This window comes from Neopelma chrysocephalum, unplaced genomic scaffold (genome assembly GCF_003984885.1).
Source record: "Neopelma chrysocephalum unplaced genomic scaffold, ASM398488v2 Primary Assembly neopelma1_62, whole genome shotgun sequence".
NCBI classification, from domain to species: Eukaryota; Metazoa; Chordata; class Aves; order Passeriformes; family Pipridae; genus Neopelma; species Neopelma chrysocephalum.
Window position 1 is genome coordinate 8,179,771 of NW_020897719.1, and position 15,039 is coordinate 8,194,809.

The 15,039-nt window shown below is 37.5% G+C and overlaps 1 protein-coding gene and 1 long non-coding RNA gene across 5 annotated transcripts in view; one reads left to right on the top strand and one right to left on the bottom strand.

Annotated features, from left to right (window-relative positions):
* Positions 1-290: 290 nt before the first annotated feature.
* Positions 291-13,012, bottom strand: LOC113966991. The gene is made up of 4 exons (XR_003534040.1): positions 12,788-13,012; positions 9,631-9,671; positions 2,384-2,577; positions 291-1,598 (listed from the first exon to the last, which is right to left on the bottom strand). It is a non-coding gene; the product is annotated as an uncharacterized LOC113966991 (long non-coding RNA).
* A 92-nt stretch (positions 13,013-13,104) lies between these two features.
* The window catches only part of MDFIC (MyoD family inhibitor domain containing), a 58,516-nt gene continuing 56,581 nt past the window's right edge, over positions 13,105-15,039 (top strand). Inside the window, exon 1 of one of the 4 annotated variants that reach the window (XR_003534039.1) lies at positions 13,105-13,200. The gene's annotated coding sequence lies outside the window, so the exon portion shown is untranslated. Of the gene's footprint in view, positions 13,201-14,663; positions 14,773-14,936; positions 14,956-15,039 lie in introns of those variants that run through there. The other 3 variants (XM_027682201.1, XM_027682202.1, XM_027682204.1) reach the window with 3 other exon arrangements.

Below are 15,039 nucleotides of genomic sequence, written 5' to 3' on the forward strand. Positions count from 1 at the left end.
AGAAGGTTGTGCGAAGACCTCACAGCAAACTTCTGGTATCTGAAGGGGGCCTACACGGAAGCCGAAAAGGGACTCTTCATCAGGAACTGTAGTGACAGGACAAGGAGTAATGGGTACAAATTGAAAGAGGGGAAATTTAGGTTAGATACTAGGAACAAGTTTCTTTACTGTGAGGGTGGTTAGACACAGGAACAGGTTGCCCAGGGAGGTTGTGGATTCCCCAACACTGTCAATGTTCAAAGCCAGGTTGGATAAGGCCTTGAGCAACCTGGTCTAGTGAGAGTGTCACTGCATATGGCTGGGAGGTTGGGACTAGATAATTTTTAGGGTCCATACCAACCCTTAGCATTCTATTATTCTATGAAATATAATTGTTCTTGCATAGGCATCTTCTCCTAGCTAATGTTTGATGATCAAAAAAATGTTTGATCTTGTCCTGCCATTTTTCCTAAGCCTTCTGCAGAGCTGGGTTACAACATGCCTGTATGCGTTAAAGGAGATATAAAAGAGGCAAGATAATGAGGTACATTGAACTTGGTCTTACCTGGTACAGAGATGAATGGTCTATTTTGTTCTCTACTTATTTTATAAGTTTAATTAAATAAACATTCCTTTCCTTATGTATCTCTCTAAACAGAATTAATAAGTGTTTAATTCTGCTTCATGTTGTATTTGGTATAGTTTTCGTTCTAGAAAAGTTTATTTAACTTATTAGGATATGCAAAAGTACCTCAATTTTCATGCTATGGATGGAGCACAGGATATTGTTATTGTAGACAAAAAGAATAGTGACATTTTGAGTTTGAGGTATTAATTGTAATATTTCTATTAATAATTAGCTGGTTTTGTACTAAGATCTGGTTTAAGACTGTTTATGTTTGAGGAGGCACGGATTTCTAAGTGTTTCTTTTTTTTAAGGAGTCCATTAGCCCCACAAATTAGAATTCAATAATAAAGTGAAACATGATATATGGGCTACACCTATACAGACAAACTGGTCATCCTTCGTTTTGCTTGAGGGTCAACATCTTTGCTTATACATTAAGTTGCAACCTGAGCTAAAAGTACTTTTGACAGAGAAGCTCAGGCAGGAATGAAGTAGAAGTTTATGCAAGGCTCAATGCCTGACCTTCCATAAGGACATGGAAGCAGTCTGCACAAGTGTCTTCTGGCTGTGGGCCACAGGGCATTTTTCTACTATGGATCAGAAAAGGAAGGGCATCCCAGAGACCCTTTCCTTTCTGCCCTGATTCGTTCTGTGAGCAGTGACAAAGCAAGGCGCTTAAAGTCAACAGACACCACCAGGTAGTTTGTCCTGGACAGCTTGCTAGCAGCACTCTATCTTCCACAACTGATATCTGTTACCCAGCATATATATCACATGGCATGCAAATGAATTAATCTTCAGAGCATTCCTTTGCTGTAGGTAAATGTTGCTCTTAGATAAAAAAAAAACAAACAATGAGCCAACTCGTCAAAAGACAGGAGACAGGCAGCAACAGGAAGGCTTCTGAAATTGCCTGGCGGCTGGGCTCACAATTCAGGAATTCTTTTCATTCCCGGTGTTGTGTAGAGGTCATCTTGCTCTTTGATGTAGCCTAGAAAATGAAATGAGCTATTAAAGTCTGGGTACATTTCCCCATTAGATTAGAAACATTTACAAGCCCAGCATTGCACATAAAACATAGATAGCACTTCTCATGCCAAAACCATAACCAGATTTTGTTTCTTGCTCATTTTGGATAGTGTGACCTGTGGTCTCTCTTTCTCTATTTCGCTTGTGGTTTACCGCATTATGTAATTGTTACATCCACTTAAAGGTCAGCCAAAGTAAAAGTATATTTTGTCGGAGGTGAGATGTAAACAAATGTTTGATCTTGTCCTGCCATTTTTCTTAAGCCTTCTGCAGAGCTGGGTTACAACATGCCTGCATGCATTAAAGGAGATATATTTTAGAACTCAGATTGTATCGTTCATAAACACTTCAAGGTACCTGCAAACCTAGGTTAAGAGCTATCACGTCTCAGGAACTGCCTAAATAACTGCCTAAAAAGGTAGTTATTGTATACACTCATTGAGTTCTTTACAATAGAACTGTGTTCAAGAGCAAATGGACATATATGAATATTTATTTACAATGTCAATTTTCACCACCGCTTCCACATGCTAGCTTAAAAGTAATCACCTAAACAAAGACAGCAAGGAATTCTTACAAACCTTGTTGCTCTATATCTAAAATCTAAATACCAAATATAAATTATTGAATACTGTTTTATAAGAACTTAAGCATTTTTTCCCTATATTTTTACTTTAAACAGATGCTGTAGATATAGATGTAGTCTTTTTGCATTTATATAGGGCTAGTGTTATTAAGAATATCCACATGAGAGAAGGTTACAAAGATGATCCTTGTAAGAAGGTGAATCAGATGGCATATATTGTAATATAGGGTACTTCTTGCTGTAGCTGATTGACACGTTTAGAAAAGCTGATACTTTGATGAGAAGATCAACTGTACAATATTTTCCCAGAATCTTCTCCAGAGTCTCAATGCAAACTAACATAAGGATGCAACGTCTGTGTCAAGAGAAATAAACACACACTAAACCAGATATTTATTTTCTTCAAACTAAACTCTGAAAGCATATGCAACAAAATACTAGGAAAAGGTAGAAATGCCAACTTTAGAGCAACAATCACATTTCAGATAAAGAAAAGCTTTTATATGAAGTTGTATCCACAATCCCTGGCATAAAATATAAATAGTTTCAGCTATAACACTTTATAACTGAGAAGGAAGCATTCCTAGGAGTGAATAATTTGATTTAAAAAATTCTGCTGTTCAACAAGCATTTAGTATTTGTAATTAAAAATGCATACCCATCAGCTAATATGTAGGAACACTGGTGAAATATGTTGGATGATTTTATTCAGGTGCATGATCAGAGCTTAGCATAAAGACCATCATATAAAATTGCAAAGGACTAACGTTGAGCTCATATACTGAGTCATTAATTTATCTTATTTTTAATAACTTGGTCGACCTATGCTATTCCTGTTTTTCATGTGAGGAGAACTCTAGCTAAATGTTCTATTTGTTTATTCTCTTTTCTTAAAATAGTCTGGGAGGAACTGAATGGCATTGTTCTTCCCCTCATTGTATGCTGGAGGTCAGGGATTTTTGTTTTGCACAGGGCACCTTTGCTTTACTCTGCCTCACCTCCCTACAATGTCCAGAAGAGGTGGTAAGCTGCTTTTGATCACTTGAACCTTACTACGTTCAATGGGAAGAGGGAGCTGGTGGTGGTCAGATGTGGGCATCAAGTTGTCATTTAGAAAAGAGTTCCCAACTAATGGATAAAGTATTTTTAAGCATGCTGGAATGGTTCCACTGCCAAGCTGTTATAAATGAATAGGCCTTTTGTTATGAGCCTTGATCTCTTCCCTCCTTCCTCCCTTTCTACCTCCCCCCACCTCTTTGTAAGGATGAGTCAATATCCTTCTAATTGGGTGTCCTTTCTGGACTTTTTTTTCCAGGTTTTAGGCATTAAGAAAGTTCAAATCCTTAAACACATAGCCCAAGTGACCAGAAACCATTTTTTTCTTTAACAGATTTATTGCTTCAAGAGGTTATTCATTTCAGAAGGTTCAAGTATTGTTATGGAATTTTTTGCTGCACACAGAAAATGTAAAAGGAACTCAGTTGTGCTTCAGTGAAATGGCATTATCATCCCAAGAATGAACAAGCTGATTTGTTATGTCCTTAACAAGAAGCCAGTCAACTTCTAAATAGTGTTGTGGGATTGTTCTTAAACTGTGACCCAGTATGCTTTCAGAGATAACTACCCTGGTATCTCAGTGGTAGCTCTGATTTTGTCATCACATCCTTTCTGACTGCCTAAGGAAAGCAAAAGTGGGTAAAGCCATCTCTGTCAATAATATGACAGATGAGATGGGCCAAACTTGAATGTTGATAGTCTGGCAAGATTAAAAATCTGGTAATAGAGACTTCTAATGGAGACTCCTGACAAGGTCCTGGTGAAGATCATTGACAGATGTGTTTACTGATTTTGCAAATTTTTGTCTTGAGAGTTTTAACGAATAATTTCTGCTTGGAATTCACTGGTACCTGCCTTCCCAGGATCCCAGGTGAATATAACCTTCCTGGGAAGCAAATACTGCCATTCTTATTTCATAGATAATAAAAAGCAGGCAAGCAAAGATTAAGTGCTTTGTTTGTAGATATAGTGAAAGTTTGTGGTAGATTTTAGAAGAGAGTTGAGGTTTCCTGTGAAAAAAAAAAAAAAGAAATTTGTCTGGGACTCAAAATTCATACGCACTGAGACCATGTTCAGTTTAAGGTTTGAGTGCTTTTTAGAGAACAAAAATTAAATCCCTCATAATATTAGAGTGAAATTTTATACATTCCTTTGTGAAGAACAGAATGTAATGATTGAACTCTATAAGCCATTTATGTGTAGGGATAGTCCCTTATATGGACCAAGTCTGATGTCTAGGGTAAAGAATCAGATTTGCTTTTTACAAATTAGCATAAGATCTCATTGTGTGTAGATGTGAAGAAATTATTCCACACTTCTATTACCGAATTCTTGCACCTATCCCTGAAATATCTGGCATTGCCTGCTCTCTGAGACAGGCTGCTCTAGGAAAATCTATGGAGTGATTCAACATGGCAGTTCCTCAGGTCTGCCCTCTCACCATGTGAGACTGTGTGTGTAATGGGAATTGTAGAGCATCTGTGAGCAAAGAGAAGTGAAAATCAGTGTCCCTCAGCAATGATGTGTTCCTTGGTCTTCCTACTTCCTTCTCCCACTTCTGAAATTCCCTAGGGAGAAGAAACTAGACACTGAAATGAGACACCTAGCAACTGTAAATAAAAGTACTCTTTTGCTGTTCAGTAGTGTCCATCTCTTACCTTTGCCAGAATGCTATTAAAAAACACTATTAAATATATTCACCAATTCAGTTTTCCTTCCTGTTACCTCTGTGAATCATTACTAGTGGATATGAAATGAGAACGTCAGAAAACTGAAGACAGAAAACTGTTGGGGTAAATGAGGCCTTCAGTTCTTTTGCTCTGTAATGGTCAGTGAAAAGGACAAACATGCTATATTTCTTTTCTGACTAACAGTCAAGGAAGTGCTAGCTTTCCAGTGGAAGCAAAGTTATCTGCTTCTTGTGTAGTCTGCTTGGACAGACCCTCCAAACCTGCCCAACTCTTCAGCATCTTCCTTCTAATTTCCTTCCTCATTTCTATTAAATGAAAAGAAGGTTGAATTTTATATAGATTTAGACCAATGCATATGAGTTTAGAGGAAGAGCAAAAAGGAGAATGATGACCAGAAATGTCATCAGATGTGTACAGATTGGTTTCCCCAGTTCTGGAAGTCATCAGATTACAGACTAATATTCTCGGGTTTAAAAAAAAAATGAGTTCCCCAAACTCCCAACTTGAACTTCCTCTCCAAGCTCTTTGGAGGGTTTTCCACCAGAACCTCTCTTCTAATTCTGCAGTGGCCTTTTTCTAAGGTGTCACTCCTTACTTCATCTATATCTTTGGAGGTAAAATTTAAATAGGCTTGTTCCCACAATACTGGAGAATTGTAACCACTCTGGACTTGATTCCAACATGTGCTAACAGGCCAGTTTCACAGATGATAATTGTTAACCTTTTACAGTAGCAATATGAAAATGAGTCATAAATCCTAACTCAAATCACATATGTCCATACTGCAGTCTCAGCCCTCAGTTTCTATGCAGGTAACTCCCCTCACACAATTATTTGTCCTTAGCCCTGCTCTTAGGGAGAGGAACAGATTCCTTCTGAATTCTATATAAATTTTACCTATGCCTGCCCTTCATGGGACATGAGCAGGTGCTCTCAACCGCTTTAAAACCTTTATTTACCCAGGGAAATCTGTCTTTTTAATGTTGTTTGTTAAATGTGCTTCTCTTACTGGCTGATGGGAAAAACAGTCATGTGGCTGGAATATTCCAGCAATTAATAGCTCTTGTGATTATTGAATGCCTTGGATCCATTTCAGCATTTAATCACCCTCAAAAGCCATAAATTGCCTCATATACTCCTTTACTACGAACATTGTCTCTTAATCAAACTGGACTAATAAGTTTAAAAGATATTACCCACTTATATGTGAATTTTGGTAGGTTATGAGAATAATGAGCCAGATGTACAGGAGATGTAAAGAGCAATATAAGTTGCAAGTTCATAACTTACAGCTTATACAACCTGAGAAGGGCAGAAATATGTGATATAAGCGGAGAAAGCAAACAACAGGTTCATGGTCATTTACAGTCAACATGAAAATGCTTACATTACTTCTAGTCCTTAGCAGTGTCAAAGACAAGGTTAGATGTGTTGACAGGAGTAGGTTTCAGTATGGTCTGATACTTGGTACTGCCTATATTTTTACTTGGGAAGGTCTTTGTGTCCCAACCCAGAGCTAAAAGTTTGCTCCAGAAACCCTTCTTGTATTGACCTTATAGAATTGTGAAAGAGATTGCTTAAAAGGGAATTGCCATAATTGTCACTTCTGAAGTTTAAATTTAGTTATCAATTTTTATTATATGTTATTTATTCACACTTAAAGCAAATAGTCCAAATAATTGCTTTTTTATTCTATTCAGGTGCTGTAAGCATTCTTGCTGATAGCTGTCCATAAAAGTCTACTGTACACACACCTTACCACTGTTTATTAACTGCATTAGAAATTAAAATTTTTAACTGGTTCAACTACATGGGCTATCACAAAGTGTGACATAAGCAAACCTCATCTATGCACAGTAGCATGGGGTGTGTGTTTGTGTGTTCAATCATGAAGTTGTAATTAAAATATTTTATGGTAGGATCTTCTCAGTCCCAGCTCAAGAGCTTCAGATCTGTGACCTATGATACAGGCTCTGCTAAGCTAAATATAACACTGACTTGGTTTGGTAGTGTGTGTACTCGCAAAAGGAAATTAAAAATCTAGGTTTTGCTAGGGGATTGTAGGTATAGCCTGTGTTTTGCAAAGATAAGTGAGGTATCATAAGCTGAACAAGTGTAAATCTTCTGATTTTGCACAGAGTATAGGTGACAAGAGTACAACTTTTCCAGTTTTAATAGAGCCACGTCCCCTGTAACTGATCTAGTTATATGATCAATCTCCAAAATTGCACATGACATGCAGAAAACTGATTGTTTTCCAATGGTGATATTTTATGAGATTGGCTGTGGATTTATAAACAGGTAGCATATTTTAAAATGCATCCAAAATCCAAAGACAGAAAGACTTATGCAGAAAGAACTTAGTAATAAATTAATGAAATTAAACATTCTTTATACATGAAAAAATAAGTTTTAGTATTGATTAAGGCAGTGAGAAGCACAATTCCATCCCATTGTTACCATATTATTGTCACTTCAACCTGAACTTGCAATTTTCACAAGTTTCAGCATTAATCTTTGAAACTGTCATCTGTCATGCTTAATGAAATTAAGTGACAATTGTATTTCTTTTATTACATTAGTATAATTAGAGTTTTTACAAAACGCACTTTAGGGTTAAAATAAATCATAAAACTTCATTAATTATTGCATGATAAGAAGTCCATCTTGCTGGTTTTTTTACTAAAATATTTTAGGTTTGTGTTACTGTTACTTTGTCTCTGTTAATAAATATTGATTAGGATTAAATACTTTATAACATGTCTTCCATTCATGAGTTCTAGGCATCCACCTTCACAAATGAGGATAAATGTATAATCTCATGGTCTAGTGTAGCATATCCTTTATGCATGCACATTGTGAGTGTAGTTAACTACAGATGTCTAGACAGATACTTAGACAGACATTAGTGGATATGTATAGAAATCTGTTGTGTATTTCTTAAACACTCGCTTTGTTTTACCAAATTCCCAAATTGTATATTTCCCTGCAAAGTGTAGAGCAAATTAATGTGATAGTTTACAGATTGCTGTATCCATGGGTCAAGATTCCAATTTTGTTTGCATCAATGTGAGGCCAATGTCACTCAATTGTTCTCAAGTTCACTCATTTTAGAAAACGAGATAAAATACTTTCTGCTTTATTTTAAAAAGTAATAATACAACTGAAAGTATTTTAAAACTAATAGTCAGTATGGTGACTATGCAGTCCTTGAAATGGCATTGGTAATTTCCTCTTGTGCCTTTCTAGTTATTTCAGCAACTCTGTAGGACAAGGAAGGGAACTGAGCAAAAGCCAAGTGCTCCTTAGCTTTTCTTTCTCTTTCTGGGGAAAATCCCCATCCTAACAGTGTAGTCACAGAATTAGATCAAACCTAGACCCAAGATTTGTATTCATTTCATTTAGCAAAGTAAGAAACTGAGGCAGATGACTATTTTTCCTTCATTCCTTGTTTTAGACAAATGAAGGATCTCTTTCCATTTTTACTTGCCTCGGTTGCAAGAAAGCTTGTCTGTCAATGTAGACAAATGGTAACTGTTTGATTCAAATGAAGTTTTGTAATCATGTTATTTTGTAACATTATTTTTTAAATTTAGTTCTGTTCAATGTAGAGAATTGTATGTTCCTGGCTAGCAAAAGCCCCATTATTTTAGGCAAGTATACAAACAAATAAAGTCATGATAGTTAAAAATACTAGTAGAACTGACTGAGGTTTATTTTTATGTTAGTTTTTCCTATGACTTACATTTTACATGAACTATCCGAATGAGCACTTGATGATAAGACTTTAGTCCAGTCATTTATATGGATGCCAAAATGAAAAGCTAGGAGGATATATTCAGGCAATGAAAGAAAATATTGATTATGAGATAGAACAAAGAGAGGAAAAAAATAACCTCATGAAATACTTTACTTCAAGAAAACTATAATTCCCAGAATTACTGTGGTACTGGTTTTTTTTTTCCAGTTGTAAAGATATGAGTGAGAAATAACTGTGTAAGATGGCACAGTTGAGAGTGAGAAGCATGAGAAAATAAATTCTGATTCTATGTGTAGCAATGACTTTTTATCAAAGATTTGTCAAAGGTTGTGCATTCAGTATTATGGACTCATAATATGCAAATGCATTCAGCTGTTAATACACATTCACAGAATACATGTTAGTGATTCCAAAGGAGCTGTTACAATATGTGCTCTGAATATGTATTAGGAATAATACACAATATGTAAGTAAGAGTATAGTAAGTAAGTATATTATGAAAATATAAGATAGAATGCACAATGTTTTTAATACTCATTCATAGTGTACTCCCTGGCAGTTCAAAAGGAGCAACTGTACTCTGTATTATAAATTCATATTAAAGATGCACAAAATTAACTAAATTTTTATAGATCTCAGGATGTGTTACCATGATTTCACACAGCAATATATCACAGTCTTCTGTTCCACTGCATTACTGATTCTATTTGTAAAACATGCTTGGTTTAGTATTTATAATTTTAAAATTTTTGGGAAGGATTCACTAGGTATTCTTTTCACATGGAAATATTTTTGGGTTTTTGTAGAATTCTAGATATGGTATTTTTCTAAACATCATTTGATATTGGTGATTAGTTTGATACTGCTGAGAAAAGGTAATGTAAATTTCATGAATACTCACAATTGTAAGGAATTTGCAGAAGCAAAAGGAGCCTTGTTACCCTGAAAAACATCAGAAATATTTGGCTTAATTTTTTTTTTTTTTGTATGCTATAAATACAGCCTCTAGGATTATTAGGACTTAATGTTTCAGGTAAATTCACTACATGATTATAAATTTACTAAGTCTCTATATAGCTCACATTACAATATTCTGTGTTCAGCTAGCTTTTTAATCAATATTCTCTTAAAATTCCTGCCCAGTTAGCTCAAAAGATGCTGTTGTCCATTGCTTGCCTTTGCTGAGATGATCTTTAATGTGAAGACAAGTTCCAAATAATCGAGTGCATTAAAAAATCAGTACTGAGTTTGAAACATTATTTTTTGCTGAATTTAAAGTTTCTTCTGAAATCCTAAATAAGCTTTTTATTAATGAAGGAACAATATTAACTGCAAAGTGAAACACTGAATAACTGAAGGAATATATGCAAATAAATTAACTGTTGCAATCCAGTACACTTAGTTGTAATTGAATACTGAATACTTCTTCTTGACTTATTTGTAGGAAGGTAATGAATTACTAGTTGACATTTTGTTATGATGAAACGTCATTTTGCATGCCTGAATATATGATCTGTTATTTTTCATGGGGTCTATTACCTGCTTCAGTGAGCTACTTGCTTGAGCTTGCTAAGTAATAGCTGAAACTACCATAAGCAATGTCATGTGATGTGTTTCGCCCTAAGCAGGACAAAGCTTGTCGAGCTGAATTCGTCTTCATGCAACTCCTAGGACTTCACTGGAGTTACATCAAAAATAATTAATCTCAGAGACTTGTTTTACTTAATAATTTATCAATTTTAATGAAATCTTTGCCACCTGTGTGAGACGTTTTACAGAAACAAAATATTTCTTACACTATTATACTTACTAAAAAACAGAAAAATAAAATGGAGAAAAATCCCTTTTCCTATTTTAAATTCATGTTTACACTGAGTTTAACTCACAATTGACAGCTTGAGCCAGCACAAAGCAGTCATTAAGCCTCATATTCCCTTTCTCCCCACTATGGAGTCCATCCTGTGGCAGGAAAACATCAAACCTGAAAAAGTATCATTTATGGTAGAAAACCCTCTTGCTCCCAGGTCAATATACAGCATTACTGGAACAAGTTGCTTCTCCAAAAGAGAATGCATTTCTTTATTCCATTTCTGGTTATGGAAAGAGTTAAATCAGCATGTCTCTAGTTTCATTTTAGATATTCAACTATTTATTTGCTTCTACGTTTGTGCACTTTGGAGGTGGATTTTTCCTTGACCTAGAAGGAGTTGATTGCCCTGTTAGGACCAGCTGGTGTCTAAGGCACTGTCAATCCCACAGCACTTTATGCTTTATGAAGTACAAATCCTTATCTACAACACAGCTGCAACCAACTCTGCTCTGGCACCTGAGAATTTACACGGCTTTAAACAGGATGTTTCGCAGAAGGGTAGTATACAAGCTAGGCCATGAACACCAGGCACCAAAGGTACTCCAAAGCAGGCACTTCTTTTTTTTTTACTGTGCTTTTATGCATATACTGCACATATTTCTGCTTTTGATCTAAACTAAAAGAAAAAATAATTTGTAAGCTTCACTTGTATATCTTTTTATTCACTTGTTATTTTACAATATAATTTGGTTTTAACTCCAATCTTTTTATTTAGCCCTTTTAACTAAACCAGTCTTCCCATTTCAGAATTTTTGCACTATAAAATGTTTAGGACAGAGATCCTGCCATGATCCTAATACTGAAAAGAGATGAAGTTCAGAATAATACCGATATGTTAAAAATGCATATTCCAAAGTTGAAAATCATATTCTTGGACGTAGCAGAAGCCTAATTTAAATTCACGGGTACTAAGGTACAAGCAATCAATCACAAAAAGATTCAATAACATTATTGTCCATTTTTCAGAACTATTTAAGTGATCTAGGGTGTTAAGATGGATGGAAAATGTTTTCAGCTTCCTCTGTTCCTGCTGACAGAAGGAAATCAGCATCAGTTGAAGAGTAGCCTTAGGGAGGAAAGAGTAATGTCAAGATAGGGAGAAAATTTGGATACCTAGACCTGCATTGATCCCTAATTAATAGCTATTGATCATATTTTTTATTGGAAGAGTTATGCATTGTTGAGATGAGCATCTCTGCTATTCACAACTTCCTCCAAAACAAACTATCTGATATCCAAAAAAGCACAAAGACTAGAAGTTTGCCTCGGAAAACTCAAGCTAGAAATATAGCTCCAGATTTTAATAATGTGACTAAATAACCTTTGCATCAGTTATTTTTTTGATGTTGTGGGTTACTTTAAACAAACAACTTTTGTCTTTCTAAAACACTTTATTTTGTTCAGTGACAAGTCTATTTTGATTGGAGGTAATATCTGTTGCATGGTTTGTGTAGGAACTCAGGCTAAGAAATGATGATAAACAATTTTGTCCTGAAGACATAAGACTACATTCTACATTTTGTGCACTTTTAATAGAGATGTGTTTTCATTTTTTTTAACAGAGAAAAAAAATTTGGAGGGTTTTTTGTTGTTGGTGGTGGCATGGTTTTATTGTGAGGTGTTCGTTTTTTGTTTTTGGGGGGGTTTTTTGGACATTTTTACCTGCCTACAAACTGTACTTATTTTCCATTTAAAAACCTTTTGAGTTTCTCTTCACATCCACTCCAAAATCTGCCATTACTTGCCTATAAGACCTGAATTTTATGGTCTAGCAATGGAAGACTATATTGGAATACTTATGTGCAACAGCCTATAATTCAGTTGCTATAATAAGATACAGTGTATCTCATATTTGTAGCTGACTTGAAAGACTGCTGGTGTTAATATCTGAACTGCCTACTTTCTAAGAATTTTCAATAACATTTTAGAATGATACGTATTACACAAGAAAGTAATACAACAATTATTTTAGATTAGCTGAGTATTTGTTAGAAGTATGTTGTACTGTCAGGAAATGCTTCTGCCAATGAGCTTTGCCAATCTGCGATATCTTATTAACAGTGACCACACCTGGACCCATCTTTTTAGAATTATCACATTCTCCGGTATGTAATATATTATGTATTGCACAATATTTTTAATGTGCTATTTCAGTGAATTGTGCTTTTTCTGTATTGAATTCTCTTACCTTTTCTTAATCTGATTTTGTTTAGGATTATCTCCCACTACATCAGCTGCAATGTCTGCTGGAGATCCTGTTAATTCATCCAGTTGCTGTAAATTCCACAATTGAACCTTGGGAGGATGAGTTCATCCAATGATCTTTTAAAAGAAGATAAGCTGAAAGTCATGGAGTTTACCACATGGTTTCATAGATAAGGTGGAAAAAAAACCCCAAACCACCAACCCTGCACAGTATCAGCTTTTCACAGGCATTTATTATCCAATGAAATATTTTGAAGGTAGGGTGTGGTTGCCTAAATTATTGCTCCTCCCACTGCTCTCTGCTATGTTTCCAGTTTCAGAGGGAAAAACACAAGCTTGTATGTTGAGAGTGAGTCATAACCTCTCTTCTGCTACTGACTCACTTGGGAGTTTGAGGTAAGTCATTCTACCTTGTGTCTCAATTGCTCTGCCCTCAGGACAGCAAGGAGAGGACTATGGAAAGTTATGCAATGTTTTCATAGATGAGAAGTGTAGATATTGAAACCAATATTATTATTATTCCACAGTACAATAATAACTTTGTGTGGCCCCAAATGGATTTTTTTACACAGCTTATTTCCTACAAAAAACATTCCTTTTCTTCCCATTTCATTATATAAAAACTTAAAGAAAGACTTAGGTTACTGAAATGCTTTAAAATTATAGTATTTCTTAGAAGAAAGTATATGGACCTTTGGTCACACTGTTCTCTTTTGCACCAACAATGTCAATAATAGTGCTATACAATGGTGCAAAATTACCGATGACTTCTGAAGTCTGAGTTGGCCCTGAAGAGTGTGGGCTTACACACAGCACTGGCTCCTAGTCAGGTATTTACACGCTGTCGTGGTTGTTTTGCAAACATGGCAGGGAAATGCTAAACTTTAAAAAGTGAACTTTTAATATCTGAGCATATTCCTTAGCATACGTGATATCAGAATAAATATCCACCAGTTCTAATCTCATATGTTGGGACGCAGATAGTCTATAACTTGGCTGTCTTCCTACTTTTGTTTCCCAAAAAACATATCTATCTAAATATCTCACTGTAATGAGACATATCAGTAAAGTATATTTACTAAACCATAACAAAAAACCTGCTTGTAAATTTAAAGGAAAATACATTTTAAACATAAGCAAGCTTTGATAGCGCAAGGTGACATACTGTGATAAGCAAGGCAAACCAAGTAGGTTGAGGACACCAGCATGTGCAACATGAGCAATAATTGCAGTACCCCATGGTGTGGGCAAGAACGGAGCATGAGGCTGATGATCACATCAGTCTGTGCCACGGGAAAGAAAGGTATTTCGTATATGGAGAAAGTTCAGGTAACACTGCTTGGCAGATGACAGCACAGGAAGTAGTTTGCACTCTAGGGTTTTTACTTTTGAAAACTGCTTGTTGTATTCTTCGTGTTCTTTGAATATTTCTGTGTGCCCGCTGTGGAGTCCTTTTTATGGATATATGTGCATGTTACCCGTTAGGGACAGGGGAAGGTGAGGGGTGGAAGGGCAGGCGGGAGCCTGTGGCCCTGTGGCGCTCCACGTGCCGCTCCCCGCGCCGAGGCGCAACTGGTTGCGGGCAATCACAGCGCCCCGGCCAAGTCGGGAAGCAGCGCTGCGCCGTGCGCCGTGCCCCGCACCGCTACCAGCGCCGCACTGCAACCCCTGCCCGGGCGGGAAAGCCTCCCTTTCACATTATCCTGTTTTTTTCCCCTTCTTGCCTATTTCTACCTGATGGGTTTAGGTCTCCTGGGGGAATTTCTATGGCTGGAGGCCCGGCTGGGGGCAGCGAGGCGCCCCGCGGCCGGCCGGCCCCCCAGACCCGGCCCCACGCAGCCCAGCCCAGCCCGCGGGCTCGTCGCTGGCGGGCGGCAGGACCTGCAGAACCGCCGCCAGCCGGAGTGGGATGTTTCATTGTCCGGAAATGATGGAGAAGGAGTGACTGTGGCGGCGAGGGGACAGCGGGTGCGAGTGCCAGGCTGTGCGCGCCACTGCCCGGGGGAAGGCCCGCGGGCGCGGGGCGGGAGAGGAGGCGGCTGCCGGGGCGGACGGCGCGGCGGCGGCAGAGCGCGGAAGCAACGAGAAGATCCCGCGGCCGGGGCGCGGGGGAGGGCCGGGCGGCGCGGCGCAGCGGGAGGAAATGCGGAGGTAGGGCGCGCCGCGCGGCCGGCCCGCTCCGCCGCGAAGGACGGGCCCCCCGGGGCACCCCCCGCGGTCGCCCGGCTCCGGGCC